A 17,477-nucleotide genomic window follows, 5' to 3' on the forward strand; every position below is an offset into this window, starting at 1 on the left:
CTAGATTAACTTTGTGTATTTTGGTATAACAATCAGTTCTTACGTAGTTGCAAGTTTAGAAAAAAAGAATTTTTAAGAACACATTTCTCTTGGGATAGTGAAGATTTTATATGATGGTTTTTGCAAAGAATGTGCCTTTATGAATAACTGATTACATCGAATCATACTGATTAGTGATTCAAATCACTAATATAACACTATTAAGTTAAATCTACCATACAAAGCAGATACTGCAGACTGAAATTTCACACATTTTTGGGTATCAGTCCTCAGTTGAAGGCATATTAATAATTTGCTTTTACCCAACCAAATCTTTTTCAGATTTGTAAAAGAAATGAAAGAGAGTGGTATTTCACTTTAGTTTCCCAATGAAGATTAAGAATGAAGAGATAAATGACTTAATGGGCTGAGAGAGAAGACTTCCTTTAAACTCAAATGAGCATGTTCAAAATGACTCTCTCCATTTCTCCTCCCCCCATTGTTAGCCACTGTATTTCTCAGATTTTAAGCAAAATTAGTCTTCTCATCATGGAAACTGTGAACATTCATTAACAACTGGATTTCACTTTGAAATTTATACAACAAACACCAAAGAAGGAATTGTTGTTATAATCCATGGGAGTCTTGAGATTGACGTCAAAACACCAGTACAGCTGTGTAAGCAGTGGGAAGAGTATTTTTAACATCCCTGTTAGGTCATCTTTTGACCTTTCTTTTTATGCTTTCTCTTGTTCCACTAAATAGTTAAAAAAGAGAGCGAGAAAGAAAAGAAAAGCTTTATAACACAATTTTCTACCCAAGCTGTACTGATGTTCTTTAAATTAATAACCTGTACAATCTTTTTCTTGATTCTCTTCCCTTGGTATCTTTCCTTTTCCTGTAGTGTTCTAAGTTCTTCTGCTGCGATGGACTTTTTTAATTGGTAGTGGAGGGGGGACGAATGTTTTTTTAACAGTTTATTTTTTAGAACGGGTTTAGATTTACAGAAAAATTAAAAACCTAGTAGAGAGGAACATGTACTTCATACTTGCACACAGATTCTCCTATTATTAATGTACTACATTAGTATGGTACTTCTGTTAAAATTAATGACTGACTTTTAATACATTATTATTCATTAGGTCCAAAGTTTATTCTGATTTCCTTAGTTTTTACCTGTTGTCTTTTTTCTGTTCCAGGATCCCATGCACGATACCACGTTTCATTTAGTTGTCATGTCTCCCTTGGCTCCTCTTGGCTGTGACAGTTTCTTAGACTTAACCTTGTTTTTGATGATCTTGACAGTTTTGAGGAGTACTCGTCAGGTATTTTATAATATTCCTCTACATTGAAATTTGTCTGTTTTCCTCTGACTAGACTGGAGTTAATGAGTTGTTCGAAGAAAGATAACAGAGGTATAGTGTCATTTTCATCATATCAACATGGTTTATGACTGTTGATGACCTTGGTCACCTGGCTAATGTAGTGTTCATCAGGTTTCTTTAGAAGTGTTTGTAATGTTCTGGTAAGAATATCCTAGTTGGGTGAATTGCTCTGGTAATTGCTTGGGCTTTAGGTATTGAAGTAGGTCATCATATTGATATAGTGTTCATTGAAATGTTAAATATTTTTATAAATAACACGTTCAGAGCTAAGAATTAAATTTTTAAAATGCTCAGCCTTTCAAGTTTTATTTTTGAAGTAAAGGTTTATTTTTCTATGGAATTCTAAGGATTTTATGTTAAAGCAATAACTTAAGTTTTATATTTTAGGTAGGGAGTTAGAGAAATTAGTCAATTTATCAGCTATTTAAATTATGGACTTAGGGATGCCTGGGTGGCTCAGTTGGTTAAACATCCTATTCTTGCTTTTGGCTCAGGTCATAATCTCAGGGTCCTGAGATCAAGCCCCACACAGGCTCCGCGCTCTGCTTGTCCCTCTCCCTCCCTGTCTGCCCCCCCGCCCAAGTGTGTACAGGCACACATGCTCTCGTGTACACACACTCTCTCTCTCTCTCAAATAAATAAATAATAAAATAAATTCTGGACTTAATTCTGTTCATTTTATCTTTAAAAAATTAACTTACTTTGAGATACAACTTACCTATGATAAAGTTCACTCATTTTCTTTTTCTTTTTTTTTTTTTTTTAAGGATTTTATTTATTTATTTGACAGAGAGAGATACAGCGAGAGAGGGAACACAAGCAGGGGGGGTAGGAGAGGGAAAAGCAGGCTTGCCACAGAACAGGGAGCCCCATGCGGGACTCAGTCCCAGGACCTTGGGATCTTGACCTGAGCCGAAGGCAGACACTTAATGACTGAGACACCCAGGCGCCCCAAAGTTCACTCATTTTCATTGTGTATTTTGAAGAGCTTTGACAAGTGTATCCAGTTTTTAACACTACCATGATTAAGATACAGAATATCTCCGTCACTCCAAAAAGCTCTCTCATGCATCTTTTCATTTAGTTTCCTACAGCCATTGATCTGCTTTCTGTCACAAGAGTTTTTGCCTTTTCTACAATGTCATGTAAGTGCATCATACAGTGTATATAATCTTTTTGTGTCTGTCTTCTTTAATGCTTTTGTGATGCATCCAAGTTGTTGCATGTTATGGTAGTTTCTTTTTCTTGCCTTAATGTTCCATTGTGTAAATATGCCAGAGTTTCTTTATCCACTTATCTGTTGATGGACATTTGAATTGTTTCCAGTTTGGGCTATTTTGAATAAATCTGAACATTGGCACTTGAGTTTTTTGTGTGATTTACATTTTCATTTTCATTTCTCTTTGGTAAAAACCTTGAAGTAGGATTGCTAAGCTATATGATAAGTATATGTTTAACTTTATAAAAAACTTTTCAAAACTGTTTTCCAAAGTGACTGTCATTTTACATTCTCACTAGAAAGGTAGGAGAGTTTCAGTTGCTCCACATCCTCATCAACACTTGGTATTATCAATCTATTTAATTTTAGTCATTTTAGTGGGTATGAATGGCCATCTCATTGTATTTTTTTATTTGCATTTCTCTTATTAATGATATTGAGGACTTTTGCCATTTGTTTTCTTTTATGAAGTGTCTTTTCAAATCTTTTAAAAACTGGCTTGTCTTCTAATTATTGAGATGTAAGTTATGAGTCCTTTATCAGATAGGTGTTTTGAAAATATTTCTCCCAGTTTGTGTCTTGTCTTTTTATTTCCTTAACAGTGTCTTTCAAAGAATAGAAGTTTTTAATTTTGATTAAGTTCAATTTGTCAACTTCTTCTGTTTAAAAACAAAAAAGCAAACTATAAAGTTTTTGTTTTTTGGGTCCTACCTGAAAAAATCTCGACCTAACCCAAAGTTGCAAGAATTTTCTCCTCATTTTTTCTAGAAGGTCTATAGTTTTTCTCTTATTTTTAGTCCCATGATATATATCAAGTTAGTATTTGTATATGGTGTGAGATAAGGATTAAGGGGTGTGTGTGTGTGTGTGTGTGTGTGTGTGTGTGTGTGTGTGTGTGTTTTGTCGTACGCTCCAATGCTATTTACAGAAAAGACTGTTCTTTTCCTGTTGAATTACCTTGTCATTTGTGTTAAAAACTGAATCAGTCCTATTCATATGCATCTATTTATGCTATCTCTATATTGTGTTCTTCTGATCAATACACCTATCCTTATGTCTTGAGTACTGTAGCTTTATCTTAAATCTTAGAAAGAAGATAGTGTAAGCCTTCCAGTTTTGTTTTTTTCTGAAAAAATTGTTTTGGCTTTTCTAGATCCTTTGTATTGAATGGATCTGAATTTGAGAATCAGCATGTCAATTTGTTGTTTTTTTTTTTTTAATGCTGTGGTTTTTTAGGATGATTGTGTCAAGTGTAGATCAGGTTAGGGAGAATCAGTATCTTAACAGTATGAGTCTTCTGATTCATGGACATAATCTCACTCTTCATGTATTGAAGTCTTTTCTCTCAAAAAATTCTATAGTTTTCAGTGTATAGGTCTTGCACAGTTTAATTCAGCCCTGTATATTTCATGTGTTTTGAGGTTACTATAAATGGTAATTAAAATTAATTGTTCATTTGTTGCTAGTATATAGAAATGTGATTGCTTTTTGTATATTGATCTTGTGTACTGTTATTTTGCTAAACTTATTCTATTTTTTATAAATATAGATTTCTTTGGATTTTTTTTAAGATTTTTTATTTATTTTAGAGAGAGAGAGAGAGAGAGAGAGAAAGCACAAGCAGGGAGAGGGGCAGAGGGAGGGAGAGAAGCAGACTTCCTGCCGAGCAGGGAGCCGGATGTGGGACTCGATCCTAGGACCCTGGGATCATGATTTGAGCCGAAGGCAGACACTTAACTGGCTGAGCCACCCAGGCACTCCGATTTCTTTGGATCTTTTACATAGATGATCATGTCATCTGTGGTTAAAGGCAGTTGTATTTTCTTTCTTTTCAGTCTGTAAGCTTTTTATATATTTACTTTATTGTCTTATCTCCCTAACATGTTAAATAGAAATTGTGAGCATAGACATGTAGACATCCCTGCCTTGTTCTCAATCATAGTGAGAAGGCATTTAATTTGTTACCATTAAGTGTGATGTTATGTGTTTGTTTTTTATAGATGCCTTTTATCAGTTTGGGGAAGTTATCGTCTATCTTAGTTTGTGAGATATTTTATCATTAACAGGCATTGAATTTTGTAAAATGTTTTTTTTCGGCATCTAGTGAGGTGATCATATAGTTGTTTTTTTAGACTGGTGATATGGTGAATTACATTGAATGTTGAGCCAACCGTGCATTCCTGGGATAAACTCCATTTGGTCATTATGTATTATTCATTCTGTATATTGATAGCTTTTGGTTTGCTAGTATTTTAATGAAGATTTTTACATCTATGTTCATGAGGGATATTGGTTTTCATTTTCTTATAATGTCATTGCTTGTTTTGGTATTGAGTGTAATGTTGGCCTCAGAGAATGAATTGGGAAGTGTCATGTGTTTTCAGAAAGAGTGTGTGTAGGATTATTATTATGTTTTCCTTTAAATGTTGGGACAGTCACCAGTGAAGTCGTTTGAGCCTGGAGTTTTCTTTGTGGGAATGTTTTTAACTAACAATCCAAGTCACTACCTAAGAGCACTTACTATACTGATTTTCTAGCATTATATACTAGTTATTCAGTAACTTCTTTATTTTGGAGTACTTTTAGATTTACAGAAAAGATGTAAAGATAGTGTTGAGAGCTCCCATATACCTTACACCTAGCTTTCCTTGTTGTTAACATCTTGCATTACTGTGGTTCATCTACTAAAACTAAGAATACATTGGTATTAACTAAACTATAGACTTTATTTGGATCTCACCAGCTTTTCCATTAATGATCTTTTTCTGTTCCAGGATCCAATTCAGGATTCCACAGTGCAGTTTTCATGTTTCCCAAATCTCTTCTGGTTTGTGAAAGTTTCTTAGGCTTACCTTGTTTTTTATGACCTTAACAGATTTGAGGAGTACTGGCCCAGGTATCTTTTAGAATTTCCTGCAGTCTGGGTTTGCTGCTGTTTTTTTATTATTAGGGTTATGCATTTTTGGAAAGAATATGTCAGAGATGAAGTGCTCTTTCATTTTGTATCAGAGATACACGATGTCTATATGACATCTATATGACCTCATTGGTGGTATTAACTTTGACCACTTGGCTAAGGTAGTGTTTCCCAGGTTTCTCCCTTCTAAAGTTACTCTTTTTCTCTCTCCATACTTTGTTTTTTAGAAGCAAGTCACTTAACATTCAATCCACACTTAGGGGAGGAGGAAGTATCTACATATATGATTCAGAATTCTTCTGTAAGGAAGATTTTTGTGTCCTCCTCCATTTATGTACGTATGTATGTATGTAAGTGTGAACTGGTGTATATTTGTTTTATACTTTGAGTTCTAATCCAATACTATGTTTTTATTTTGTTGCTCATATTGTTCCAGCTTTGACTGTTGGAAAAGCTTTCAGGTTGGCACTTGCCTCTATATTTTTTGTTTTTTGAGTACTTCCTTATTTTCTGGTACTCTGAGATGCTCATTTTATATTTTCTTTGCCCCAGTTTCAGCCATTTTCCCAAGGAGCTCCTTTTATAGGAGAATGGTATTTAGAAACCAAACTGTGGGTGCTGGGTATGCTCACGGCTATTCAGGTGCCAATGCTTTTAAGCCCTCTCAAGGGACAGAACTAGGTAATATATATATATATACCTATGCATACACACATATTTATAATTGTTTTTGTATCCATTTGTATATGTATTAAGCATGGGTTCTTCCTGGTATATCTGATTTTAATCCAGTACCGGGTTCACTCTAGTCTTCCTTTCTTGTTTATGTGTCAGTTTCACAGTGAGAAACTTGGCTCCAACCATGTATTATCTATTTACTTATTTGTTCAGCTCCAGTATACATGAAAAGCTATTTCAGGACTGTTAACCTGTGTACCCATGAGAAACAAACCTTCCAATTAGAGTCCAGTGTTTATTTTTGTTGTTAGCCTTACAATTTCCAGTAAAAACATCACTTTCCAAAGTTAGTTAGGTCAGCTCATTTCTCCCCTACCCCTTCGGTGCGGTTATGTCATAATTTGTAATGAAGTTAGATTCATTTATCATGGTTCTACATTTCATCTTGGAGTCTTCCAACATTTTGGTTGATGGATTTTTATTGTTGTTTGGTCAGCATTCATAGAAGCTCACTCTTCAGAATGTGCAGTTCTGTGGTTCCTAACTAAGGAGTAGAGTCATGTATCTACATCCCTAGTATAGTACGGAAAAGGTCGTGCACCCTAAATGTGTCCCTGGGCATCCCCGTTGTAGCCAGCCATTCTCCTCCACTAATCTCTAGTAACTGCTAATCTGTGTTTTTGTCTAATTTATTTTAATTTTGCTTTTTCCAGAGTGTCCTGTGAATGTAACAATATGAAAATCTTTGGATTTTGCATCTGACTTCTTTAACATAGCAAAATGCATTTAAATTTTACCCATATTGCTGTGTGAAATGATATTTCATTCTTTTTAAATTGTTGAATAATATTCCATGTATGAATGAATCATGTCTGTTTATCCATTCCCCCACTGAAGGACATTCTGGTTACTTCCAATTTTTAGCACTGATGATGAGGTAGTAAAGCTGCTATAAACATCACAGACAGATTTTTCTGTGGACAGAAATTTTCACATCATTTGGATAAAATACCTCAGAATGCGATTTCTGGGTCACATGGTTGGGTGGTAAGTTGTATCACTGCTTCTCTATTAAGTACTTATAAATCATAAATTCAGTAAATTTGTTAATGTCCTGGGAAAGCCTTAAAATCATTAGTCTCTAGTTTAGCAAACCTAAAAATCTACTCATCTATCTATCCTTTGGTTCTTCTTCCTTTGTTTATTTTTTACAGACTGCATTCCCCAAGGTGTGGTTCCATGGAAGCTGATTCTTCATAGATCACTTAACTGTGACTCTGAGGTTCTGTGAATTTGTTTAGAAGTTTACAGAACCCGAGGCTATAATTTAAGCAAGTGCCATGATTACTGGGTTTTCACTTAAAATTAGATATATTCAGAAGTTTTAGGGAATATGTTTTATCAAACAAAGAGTATGTTTGTCATTCATTACTAATGTAGTAATCCCAGAAATTACGTGTGTGCAAATTGTCAACTTGGGTTGATGCTTCAGGAAAGGAAAATAGAGGCTAACGAGTCTTCTTAGTGTGGCAGTGCCTTTGTTAGAGAGCAGTATTTGAGGCAAATTACTGTTTTAGCAAAATTACATGGCTTCCAGGGATTAAATTGAATGAGTGTGTGTCTCTGTCCCTCCCTCATTGTACTGTAAGTGGTAGGGATGCAAGTTAACGGAGTGCCAGACATCAGAATGCCTGGGGCATGGTTAGAGACCAGGGAAGATTTACAATAATCAAACACAGACAAAATAGCATGAAGAAATTTCAATCCTCCCAGCCTTGCTTACAAACTTAATTAGGCTTATTGGGGCAGAAAGTATTTTTCCTCATCCCATTTTTTATCTGTTCCTCCTCCATCCCCACCGCCTGTCCCAGATTGTCGTTGAGGGGGTTACACTACCAACAAAAAGAGACCTTTTTTGTAAATCTTCATTTATTTGGTTGATTTGCCTTTAGGGAAGGGAGCAGGAGCAGTAACAAAATTTTAAGATATTTGAGAAACTCCCATTTTTCATAGAGACGCTATGTTTTTCTAAAAAATCATACTTTATTCAGGAAATTCTGAAGAAAATTTTTGTGGCTCTACAATTAGATCTTTTACAAGAATTTTTAATTTTGTGGGAGCTGCTTAGCCTCCTCCCTTAAAAAACTTGTCAGCTAAATCTTTGCTTTCTTTATCTTTTAAGTATTTTTGTGGTTGTGACCTAGAGTCGTGTTCATGGATGCTGTTCTTTGCTTTTTTCCTTTAGCAGCACAGTGTTGGACTTTGGGTGATGATGGTAGACGCCTGGGGGTGGGAGAAGAGGTGGGGTTTCTTCATATCATCCCTCTTGTGGGCAGTAAAATCATCCGGCAAATGCCTTTCCAAGGATGTCGAGTGTATGTATAAAGGAAAAGCCTAAGGTTGCTAAGGGAATGGTGTTTTGGTGAGGATTTCATTCTCTTTTACTCCATGGAAACAAGCCTTTTGAGCTTTTACTTGTCTGCTGATTTGTCCGGTGATCCAGGTAATCTATAGCAGTCTTTGTTTTCTCGGTGGTGTATGAAGTGTAGGAAAATGGTAGAAAAATAGCTTCAGTGAAAGGGATGTACCTGTCACAGAGGAGCCAGAGAGAGAAAGGAAGAGGGTATCTTTACATTGTTCATTATTCTTAAAATAGCCTTTAAGGTTTTTTTCATGTTTTAAAAAAGCCTAATGTGACGTAAAGGAAGAAAATTTCTAGTTTTGAAAATCTGTGCTTTAATTGCTTAGCTTGAGAACAAAGGTTTTAACATCCAGCATTGCAGGGATGTTTGTATTCAAAAGGATAGGAAGCAGCATCCTTCTTTTACCTTTTTAGAACTGAATTGACATAACTTCTCTTGAATCTTAGCTAGGGACTTTGATTTATTATTCTGTAAATTGTGATTTAATTATCTGAAGCTTCAGGATAGTGGTTTCCCTTTGATACCCAAGGGACCTCGGATGGGGTTTGGAAGGACAGGGATTAATCCTGTGGTGGGGGGAAGGGAATATTTTTATAGGGTAATCTTCATGATTGTTTTTTCATTTGAAACTAAAATGAAACATACAGTCATTTGGAAAAGGTGATATCCATGATGCCAAACACTCTTACCAATTTGAGTTATTTTATCCTTTGTTCGGTTTGTGGGATTTTTGCCTTTGTCAGCTAAAATGTTGGTTATAAATATGAAGAAGCTGCCGGATTGCTATGTGATGGCATTGGAATTGCCTTCTGCTTTTTTTTTTCCTGCATTCATATCTGTGAATACAAGAGCAGAGGCATGAATGTGAAAAGAAGTGGCATAAAATCCTGCAGCCTTTTTTGTTTCATCCTGAATGGTGGAAGTTATTTTCTTGTGGACAGAAAGATTCAGGACCATAGTTTACGACACTAAAAAGTGTTTAGCGCTGCAGACAGCTCTGTTTAGAAAAGACAGCCTGAAACCATTTTTAAGCATACTCTGAAGCTTTCAGTTAATTTGATCATCTCCATCAGGGTGATTGGAGTTATCCTACTGTTTGCCATATTTTGAAAGCTGGTTGACTCCTTAGAATATTAACAAATTAACAATTACTTATTGAGTGTTTATATTATGTTTTGTGCCTTAGATGTATATGAGGTTTATAGTCTAGTGAGGGGTATAAAAAACTCATACATATGATGTACTATTTTTGGTGCTAGGATACTAGTACTGGTTATATAGTCATGTGCTAACATGTAGGTATTTTACATAAGCTGCTACATTTAATCCTCATAACAACCCAGTCACAAAATTATGACCATCCCTGTTTTTAGATGAGGAAATTTATATTTTGAGAGGTTAAGTAGTTTAAACAAAACCATGAAACCTAGGCCAGTCAATTCCCAAAACTCTTTCCACTGTTTCCATATGAGCAGATTGAAACATTTTATCACAATTATTTGACATCACAAAGAGTGATGCCAGTGGAGCAAACAGGGAGATAGGGATCCTAATCTCTGCCAAGTACTGGGTGATTCTGTAAATAATTTAACATCATCTGTCAAGTGTGAGATTGGACTAAGTCACCTTAAAGTTCAGCTCTAACATGTGATTCTATTCAGTGTAGGAGATTTTCATGTGCGGCTTATGGAAATAAGCCTCATTAATGTGTCATTACAAGGTGTATCACCTTCTAACATATTACAGTATACATTTATTAAGATCATTATTGTCTGTTGTCTCCCTCTTCCCTTTACCCCAAATATATTGCAAGGACCTCGGTTAGTGCCTGACTACAGAGTATGCAGTAATAAATTCATTTATTGAATAAAGGGATGAATAAATGAGTAATAGACTTGTATAGTACATTGGTGAAATATATAAGTGAGTTTGTACTTTTTAATACCAACACATTCTGTTGGGGCTAAAATTATTATTACAGTGATCTTTTGAAGCATTAATTAGTGTGAGAATCTTGAAGAGAACCTATAAAATAATCAGATTTAGGCAGGTAAACTAAAGTTTGCTGAAATTTCTCCATACCAAATGATTGATGACCATAGGCTTACCCAATATTATATTTAAAAATACTTTTCTAAAGCATTATTGGATTATTCCACCTAAGCAAGCAAACAAACAAACACAGTAGCAGAGTTCCTCTTTGATATATCCTTTATGTATACTCTCAAATGCTTTCATTTACAATGGGTAGAAAATATTCAGACCATTGAGTCTTTTACTTAAGATATTTCTTGAGGTATGATATAATGCTTACTGGTAGTTTTGGTTCATTTGAACATTAGGCTTTTTGAGATTTTAACAGGTGTATTGAGGTATAATTGTATAATTAACTATTTATGTTTAAAATACATAGTTTGATAGGTTTTGATTTTTGTATACAATGGGGAGACTCTCCACTAAAATTAAGATAATAAACATCACCCCAAAAGTTTCCTTGTTCCTTTTGCAGTTCTTCCCTTTGAATCCTCCCCACCTATCCCCAGCTAACACTGTTACTATCATTATGGATTAGTTTGCATTTTCTTAAGTTTTATATCATGGTATAAATATATACATGGTATGTGTTCTTTTTGTTTGACTTTTTAAATTCTGCATAATTATTTTAAGATTTGTCCATGTTATATGTATCAGTAGTTCATAACTTTTTATTGCTGAGTAATACTCCAACATATGGATAAACCATAATTTGTTTATCTGTCTGTTGAATAGTCATTTGATTGTTTCAAGTTTTGGCCTATTAAGAATAAATTTACTTTGGACATACAAGTCTTTGTATGGACATATTTTTTCATTTCACCTGGGAGTAGAATGGCTGGATCTTGTGGAAGGAGTATATTTTTAACCTTTTTAACAAACTGCCAAATTGTTTGTTGAAGTGGCTATATTGTGTTAAGTTTTTACCAGCAATATTCCAGTTGCTCCACAGCCTCACCAGTACTTGGTATCGTCAGTATTTTTAATTTCATTCATGTAAGTGGGTGTATAATGGCATCATATTGTAGTTTTTATTGCATTTCACCTAATGACCAGTTAATGTTAAACATTTTTCCATGTGTTTATTAGTATTCATATGTTTTTCTTTCATGAATTGTTTAAGTTTTATTTTTAGTTATGCTGTCTTTTTATTATTGAGTTGTAAGAGTTCATTATGTATTCTGGATCTGAGTCCATTATGAGATATTTGTTTTGGAAATATTTTGTTCCAGTCTTTGATTTGTCTTTTCATTCTTTTAGTATTCTCTCTCTCTTTTTAAATAGCTTTATTGATAATATAGTTTGTATTTCAAAGATCAGAAGTTTTTAACTTTGAATTCCAGTCTGTCAGTTTTTCCTTTTATGCATTGTGCTTTTGGTATATGTATCTAAGAAATATTTTCCCAATCAATATTTTCTTCTGTGCTTGCTTTTAGAAGTTTTATAATTTCAACTTTACTTTTAAGTCTGGGATACATTTTGAGATAATTTTTTAATATGGTGTGAGGTATAAATTGTGTATTTTTTTGCATATGGATATCTAAATATTCCAGCACCATTTGTTAAAAAGACTGAATTTGCTTTTGTACCTTTGTCAAAAATCAGTTGTTCATATACATGGGGTCTCTGTTCTCTTGATCTGTTTGTCTCTCTTGACTCCACTACCACACTGTCTTGACTACTGTTGCTTTATAATAAGTCTTGAAATCAAGTAGAGTTGGTCCTTCTGCTATGTTCTTTTTCAAAATTGTTGGCTCTTCCAGGCCCTTTGCATTTCCATATGAACTTTAGATTGAGTTTATTCATTTCTGGAAAAAAGCCTGTTGGGATTTTGATTGGAATTGCATTGAACCTATAGATCAATTTGTGGATGACTGACATTTTAACATTGAGATTTCCAGTCCATGAACATGGAATATAGCTCCGTTTACTTAGGTCTCAGTTTTTCTTAACCATGTATGTTTTCAGTTTACAGGTCTTACACATCTTTTGTCAGATTTACCCTATGTATTTAATATTTTAGTGTTATCATGGGTGGTATTATCTTTTTAATTTCAGTTTCTAATTGTCTGTTGCTAGTATTTTATATGCAGAAATACAGTTGGTTATGGATTTTTGAATCTTGCAAACTTGCTAAACTTATTAATTAGTTCTAGTAGGTTTTTTGTTGATTTCATAGAATTTTCTATGTGGATCATCATGTAATCTATGTAAATACAGTTTTACTTCTTCCTTTCCAATCTGGATGCCTGGTATTTCTTTCTTTCTTTTTTTTGTCTTACTGCACTTGCTGTGATAGTACTACAGTGTTGAGTAAAAGTGATGAGAGGGGACATCCCTGTCCTGTTCCTGATCCCAGAGGAAAAGCCTTCTATTCTTCACCATAAGTATGATGTCAGCTCTAGATTTTTGTATATGCCAATAATCAGGTTAGGTTTTTATGAATGTTTATTGCTGTAAGAACTAGAAATATAATTCATAATACTCTTGTTCAAATTAAGTAAAAAAATTTTAAGTAGAAAACACCACATTTAACCTTTTTAAAGAACAAAGACTTTCAGTATTTTTCAGTTATGATAATACTCTTTTTAACAGAGAATTCCACCACTGCCAAATTCTGGCATTGCAAGAGAAGTTACAACTAAACAATTTCTTAGTATTTTCCCTGCTCTGTAATAGTTGTGACATAAAGTTGAGTTCAGATATATTATAAGAACATGATGAGGAAGTAGAAACTATAGATATATAATATGAATTTTAAAATACAGTTGACCCTGACCCTTGAACAACATGAGGGTTAGGGGTGCTAACACCCCTGTGCTGTTAAATCCATGTATAACATTTGACTGTCCCCAAACTTAACTACTGATGGCCTCCTGTTGATTGAAGCCTTACAGGTAACATAGTCTGTTAATGCATATTATGTATGTTCTGTGTATTATATACTGTGTTCTTAAAAATAAAGTGAGTGAAAGAAAAGAAAGTGTTACTAAGAACATGGTAAGGAAAAGACATTTACAGTGCTGTACTGTATTTATCAAAAAAGTAGTCCTGGAGTACCTGGGTGGCTCAGTCGGTTGAGTGCCCAACTCTTGATTTTGGCTCGGGTCATGATCTCAGGGTCCTGATTCAAGCCCTAGGTTGGGCTCCACGCTCAGTAGGGAGTCTTACTGAGATTCTTTCTTGCCCTCTGCCCCTCCCCCACTCTACACACACGTTCTTGCTCTCTCTCAAGTAAGTAAAATAAATCTTTAAAGAAAAAATCCCCATGTAAGTAGAAGTGTTCAGTTCAACCTCGTGTTGTTCAAGGATCAGCTGTAATAAACTCTTTTTGTTAGTTTATGGATTTTTTTATTTCTTAAAAATCAGTAATAATGAGTAAAATCACATTACTTTAGAAGTGTCTTTCAGATTGAGTCTAACCCTTACATTTTACAGGTGATGTTAAGTGGATCTCTGGGGGAATCCCACCTATTCTCATGAACACTGCTGTCATGTTGATGTCATCTCAATCTGAATTCGACTGGTCTCTTCTCTGAACTCAAGTCCTTAGTAGACATGTCTACTATGGTGTCCTGCAGTTACCTTGACAAACAAAACTGCTTCTTACCCAAACTTCCTCTGCATTTCTTTCTGTGGTGATTGGCACAATCAAATGTTTTGTCATCTAAGCCAAAATCCTGGGAGTTTCTTTCTTTCTTTCTTTCTTTCTTTCTTTCTTTTTTTTTAAAGATTTTATTTATTTATTTTACAGAGAGATTGAGAGAGAGAACAAGGAGGGGGAGCAGCAGAAGGAGAGGGAGAAGCAGGCTCCCCACTGAGCAGGGGCTCCATCCCAGGAACCTGGGATCATGACCTGAGCTGAAGGCAGATGCTCAACTGACTGAGCCACCCAGGTGCCCCATCCTGGAAGTTTCTTTCTCCTTTTCTAGGTTTGCTAGAGGTTCAGTGCTTATTTCTGTAATATTTTTTATATTTATTCCTTTTTCTTTATTGCTTTAGATATTGTTTAGATCCTCATCATTTTTTAAATCTTTACTATTGCTATTTTCTAATTGGTTTCCTGGCCCACGGTTTCATTCTTCATTTTGTTTACAAGGTGATATTTCTAAAATACATATTGGATCATATTACTGCCTGGCTGAAAACCTGTCAGTGTTCCTGCATTGTCTCTAGCAGTGGTTCTTTGGAGGAGACCTCTTTTTAATGGACCTCTTTTGAGACTGTCTCTAGAGATTCCCTCACCCCATAATGTTCAATACCTATAGAAGCTGAAGTCTGGGTTAAGAACCTTTCTATTCCTTTGTATGGTGTATAGTTCCCTCTGCAGACATTATTACGCTCCCCCAACCCAACCCTCATGCTCTAGCCATTCTGAGCTACTTGGATTTTCTCCAAACACATCAGCATATGCTTCTTCCCTTGCTTAGAATTTCTCCACGTGTCTCTTTTCTATGGTTGAATTATTAATTCATTCAAGAAATATTTATTGAACACCTTGAGGAGCTGTGCCAGGGCCTGAATTTACTGTGTACTTATAGAGTTGCCTAATGATACAAACCAACATTAAATACAAGATAATTATAAAATGTGTTAGAGAGAAAGAATAGGGTAATTGTGGGAGACAGTAACAGGAGGAACCTAATTTAAATTGGGGAACAGAAGTCAGGAAAGACCTTTCTAAAGTAACAGCCTTTAAGCAAAGACATAAAGTATACTCAGGAATTGGGTTAGTGGGGAGAGGGTCCCAAATCGAGCAGCATGCAAGATATCCCTTTTTGGGGGAAGCATGCATGTAAAGCACTAAAGGAAGGCCACTATAGCTGGAGCATAGTAAGTGAGCAGGAGAGTGGTGGAAGTTGAAATTAGAAAGGTAACAAAAGCTGTATTTTAAAGATTTTATTTATTTGACATAGAGTGAGAGAGGGAACACAAGCAGGGGGAGTGGGAGAGGGAGAAGCAGGCTCTCTGCCGAGCAGGGAGCCCGATGCAGGGCTCAATCCCAGGACCCTGGGATCATGACCTGAGCAGAAGGCAGACGCTTAATGACTGAGCCACCCAGGCGCCCCAAGAGCTGTATTTTATATTTGGGTCTTGCATGTCATGTTTGGTGTTTGGATTTTTTTTTTCTAAATGCAATGTAAAATTATTGAAAGATTTTAAGCAGGGGAGGGACACACTAAGATTTGTGTTTTGGAATTAAATGGTTTCTGTATAGGGAAATGAATCGGAGGATGTGTGCAAGAGTAGAAGTGGCAAGGCCTGTTAAATTATTACAATAGTCTAGGCTTGGGACAAGGTGGCTAGCTCAAAGCTAGCAATGGCGAAGGCCAGAAATAAATCTGAGATATCTGTTGAAGGTAAAATCAGTAAAATGCAATGATGGATGTTAACTCCATGAAAAAGAAGACTTACTTATTTTCTGTCTTCAGCCTTTAGAACAATGCATGGTATGTAGTAAGTGCTCAATAAGTATTGTTGGGTGGATGGAGAGTTGGGTGCATTGGATGTGGGGAAGGAGAGGAAGTGTCATTGATAACTTCTAGATTTCTGACTAGATCAGGTAGGTAGATGAAGGTTTGTTTGTTGAGATGGAGAAGCAAGTTTTGAGAGTCAGAGTAAGAATTTAGCTTTGGATTTATTGAATTTGAGATGCCAGTGGTATATCTAAATGCATATGCCCAGATAGCAATTAAAGCTTTAGAGCCCAGAAGATAGAAGAAGTCCATTTGCCTGAGTCTAATGCCCATTATATCATTAGGCAAATATTTATTAAGCACCTGCTGTGTGTGTAGCACTGCCCTGGGATATAGCAGTGAACCAGAGATCAGGGAGCTTTTATTCCTGCAGATGGGGTGCTGGGTTGGGTGCGTGATATATCAGATGATCATTTTTTTAAAGCATTTATTTTTTGAGTACTGTGTGCAGAAGTACCATATAGGGTATAGCGAGGATACAAAGTTAAGACAAATTCTCCATTGAGGAAATACTAATGTTTTATTGAATGGCAGTAGGGTGGCTTTTGTTACAGGTATTTATTAGTTTCTGTATGTTAATTGATCCTGTGCTCACCCTCAGTCCATTTACTGAGCCTTCTACATTCCTGAGTTCTTCATTTTGAGGATATTTTTACTGGGTGCATTTTGTCTGTAAGTAGTTTTTGTTTTTGTTTTCTCCAAGAAGAGCTCATAGATGCTTTGGTTCCTTATTTCTCTACAGATTCCTTGTATCTTAATTTCCAGTATGCATAAAAATTTTTTGAAAAAATTTTAGACGTTGTGTCATTATTTTCTCACACTGGAGTCATATGGCATATGGAGTCTTTTTGTAGAGAAATCTTGGGGCTGACTTAATCTTTCCAACTGGTACATGACCACATGACTTAAATTTTTTTGTTTAAGTATTCATAGAACTCTATTTTTTAAAATTTTTATTTTAATTCCAGTTAGTTCACATACAGTGTTATATTAGTTTCAGGTATACAATATAGTGATTCAACAATTCCATACATCACCCTGTGCTCATCATGACAAGTACACTCCTTAATCCCCATCACCTATTTCACCCATCCCTTTACCCCCTCCTCTCTAGTAACCATCAGTTTGTACTCTGTAATTAACAGTCTCTTTCTTGGTTTGTCTCTGTCTCTCCCTTTTTTTTCCTTTGCTTGTTTGTTTTGTTTCTTAAATTTCACATATGAGTGAAATCATGGTATTTGTCTTTGACTGACTTATTTCACTTAACATTATTCTCTCCAGCTCCATCCATGTCATTGCAAATGGCAAGATTTCATTCTTTTTTATGGCTGAATAATATTCCATTATATATATATATATATATAT

The 17,477-nt window shown here is 35.2% G+C and overlaps 1 protein-coding gene across 7 annotated transcripts in view; it reads left to right on the forward strand.

The window, feature by feature from the left end:
• Positions 1 to 17,477, forward strand: part of ARHGEF12 (Rho guanine nucleotide exchange factor 12) — a 151,466-nt gene that overhangs the window by 30,768 nt on the left and 103,221 nt on the right. Inside the window, exon 2 of one of the 7 annotated variants that reach the window (XM_073903858.1) lies at positions 1,179 to 1,304. The exons of 5 other annotated variants lie outside the window; for them this stretch is intronic. The gene's annotated coding sequence lies outside the window, so the exon portion shown is untranslated. Of the gene's footprint in view, positions 1 to 1,178; positions 1,305 to 8,553; positions 8,682 to 17,477 lie in introns of those variants that run through there. One more of the 7 variants, XM_073903859.1, reaches the window with a different exon arrangement.

Source organism: Callorhinus ursinus, unplaced genomic scaffold, assembly GCF_003265705.2.
Source record: "Callorhinus ursinus isolate GAN/ISIS: 27379988/994484 unplaced genomic scaffold, GSC_fseal_2.0 scaffold19, whole genome shotgun sequence".
Classification (NCBI taxonomy): domain Eukaryota; kingdom Metazoa; phylum Chordata; class Mammalia; order Carnivora; family Otariidae; genus Callorhinus; species Callorhinus ursinus.